The sequence below is a fragment of the Brassica oleracea genome, chromosome C1, assembly GCF_000695525.1.
Source record: "Brassica oleracea var. oleracea cultivar TO1000 chromosome C1, BOL, whole genome shotgun sequence".
Lineage (NCBI taxonomy): Eukaryota > Viridiplantae > Streptophyta > Magnoliopsida > Brassicales > Brassicaceae > Brassica > Brassica oleracea.
In genome coordinates this window covers 30578149-30581393 of record NC_027748.1, presented here as the reverse complement: position 1 = coordinate 30581393, position 3245 = coordinate 30578149, and the positions used below count along the sequence as shown (strand labels likewise).

Genomic DNA, 3245 nt, shown 5'->3' with positions numbered 1-3245 from the left:
CATCGATCGATGAACTTCCGAGGAATTATACCAACGAAGTTCTCCCTCGGTATATTCCGAGGACATTTCCGACAAACTAGTGATCCTCGGAATTTCCTCGGAAATTTATTTCCTCGGAATTCCGTCGGAAAATTCCGAGGGATTTCCGAGGAAAAAAGAAATTCCGAGGAATTATTTCCGACGACGTGTTTCGTCGGTATGTCGTCGGAATAACGATATTCCGACGAAATTCCGACGATTTTTTCCCTCAGAATCCTTGATGTTTTCTTGTAGTGTGTTGTTGGTCGATTCCCGTAACATCAACAAGAATGGAGAGGAATGGAGAGTTTATGGGAATAACGATTCTCTTCCTCGATGAATTGGTGAGGATTGTTTCTAATCTATTTTTGTTATTTGTCCTTAAAATATAACACAGTTTCCCCTTTGTTCAGATATGAAACGTTTCTTCATGTTTATTAGTTTTGTGTATGACCTTTTTCATGAAATACTAATGATCTTCTTTTTTTTTCATACAGGAAACATCTACCGTTACCGCGGGTTCAGGACGTGCCCTTGGCTTTGGTTTCATCGTCTTTGCAAATCCTTCTGTTGCAGAGAGAATGGTCATGGAGAAACACATAATTGATGGCCGCAGGGTTAGTGATCTTGCTCTAAAATCTATCCTTCATAGATGTGTCCTTATTAGTGGATTGCTCTAAAAATCTCAATCTTTATGTAATTGTTATTCGCTTTACTATCAATAAAGTCTTGGGCTGACTATCTAAGATTGTTTTGATTTTAAAATTTAGGGTGATTGGCGAACTCTTTCAGCTCTTTTATGAGTTGTATGTGGCTTTTAAATAGGGTCAACTACTGTAACCTCTGTCCAAAGCTCAGATTGTTGGGGTCCCTCAGCAAAATGGATGGTCATTCGTTTCTTGATGCAACATGAAGCTGCACAGATCCAGATACCCCTCCGGTGCAACAGAGGTGTTTCTCCAAACGGGTGAACAGGTACGAAGTGATCCTCACCACTATCTAAAGGAACAACCTAATTTAAATACATGTTCTCAGTTAACATACTCTTTCCATGTTCCGTGTTGAACTGACTGTTGACGACGGAAACGACAGTGTCACATTCGTGGTCTCCGACAGGGAGATGACAAAACTCACCAAGTAAGATGCAGCCACTCTAGCTCTTGAGGAGGTATGTTTCTACTCCAACCCTCCATAAAGTTTCTGTTTAAAATTGTTTCGATTACTCTGTCTGACCTTCAAAACTCAAACCTATTACAGATTAGTGGCGATGGAGTGCCAGCGCTACCAAGTTGCCTTGAAGAGCTAGCTGGCAAGTAATGCGTTTTCCAGATTTGTGTCACTCCAGACAGTTTCACCCCCAACCACCGTAATGTATCTTCACCATCTCTGCACACATACAATATCTCCTTCGGCACTCAGCCACAGGTGGGGTAATCTAAAATTTCAGTAACTATCTTTCATGCTGAACTTAAATAACACACATGTCCTACTGTGTTCAGAGTGGTGGCAGCAACCAAGCTCCTTTTTGGATGTCCAAGCTGGAGAACCAACAGCAACTTCTAGCTACACCGTTGATGGGGGGTTTGGATGTCCAAGCTGGAGAACCAACAGCAACTTCTAGCTACACCGTTGATGGGGGGTTTGGATGTCCAAGCTGGAGAACCAACAGCAACTTCTAGCTACACCGTTGATGGGGGGTTTGGATGTCCAAGCTGGAGAACCAACAGCAACTTCTAGCTACACCGTTGATGGGGGGGGGAAGCGAGCAATAGGAGTTGATGAAGCAAATACACATGGCTCTGAAGACGCAGAAAAAACTGCAGACGACCCCAATGAATAAGAGTTTCAAGTCCATCAAACCGGCATGCCCACTTAGCTTTCGTGTCAACTGAAATATATATTTTCAAACTATCTCTCAACTTTGAACTATGGTTGTGTCTTCAAACTATGGTTGTGTCTTCATATTATCTGCAAACTATCTCTCAACTTTGAAATTAAATAAAGAGAAAGTTCACGTGTATTTGCATTTCTAGATAAAGTCATTAATAAGTCCAACGTTTTTCATTTGACTGATTAATGGGCCTACATATAACTCAGTTACAACCAATGTTTAGGTTTATCTCAAACAACAGAATCTGCATTTAACTTTTAAAATTACGTTTTTTCATACCTATTACGGTTCAGCCAAACCTCTTATAAACCGTATGCAACTTTAAACAAAATGTTTTATACTTCAATGGGTACACAAAGAATGACATGATTTTTTTTGTAAAATGAGACCAATGGTATGCGTACGAAGGTTAAAAAAAAAACGTTCAACATGTTCTGATATAAAATGGGACCTACTAGGCTACTAATACATCCAAACTGCATCCAAAATTATAATATTTTTTTTTTAACAACTAATATTTCTTTTAAAAAGACCATTTCCAGCGACAAAAAAAAGCAATTCAATATGCCTTTTGGAATATGTAAATTTGCCGCTAATAAATACAACCTCAAAAACCACCCGCATCTCAACTCGTCTTCCTACACACGAGCATCCTCCACTAATACATCCTCAAAATATCACAGCTTAACAACACCCACAAGTTTAAAAACAACTTTACAAACATGGATTACTTCTTCATATATTTAACAACATCTATGTTCACGACCCCCGGGCTCCACCCCTAGGTTCGGCCCAACGTCTCCCTTCCATACAATTTTGTCATTTTGGAAAAAAACTTCGTTCTTATGAACCAGATCGTAGATTGCTCATAACCAAGAGATTATGATTTGTAATCTTTTCATTTATCTATGACGGTGTAATCTCCTATATAAGAAATCTCTATGTTATGAATAAATATAAACTTTTCTATTACTTTTATAACACGTTATCAGCACGAAACTCTAAATCCCTAAGCTAATACCCAAATCGAAAAACCCTAAAACACTAACCCTAGCCGGCGAACCGACGAACGCTAAACCCCGATCGCGTCTCTTTTTCCCACATCTGTTCCAGCTCGCATCCTCGATCAGCTTCAGCCCAAGGCGTTCCTGATCCTAGCTCAGACGTTCGCGACCCGAGAGCAGCTCCAGCACGCGACCGCTTCCTCGTTCGCGATAGCATCAGACAGCTTGCGTCCGACGATCAAGGCGTTCCCGATCAAGCAACAAAGGACGTCCGCGACCCGATAGAAGCGATTCGATTCATTCCAGCTCGCGTCCCGTTCGTGTCCAGCTCG

General features: G+C 40.8%; 1 long non-coding RNA gene across 1 annotated transcript; it reads left to right on the top strand.

Moving 5' to 3' along the window:
• The first annotated feature begins 891 nt into the window (after positions 1–891).
• Positions 892–1838, top strand: LOC106303300. The gene is made up of 4 exons (XR_001262482.1): positions 892–993; positions 1111–1186; positions 1276–1443; positions 1518–1838. It is a non-coding gene; the product is annotated as an uncharacterized LOC106303300 (long non-coding RNA).
• Positions 1839–3245: the final 1407 nt, after the last annotated feature.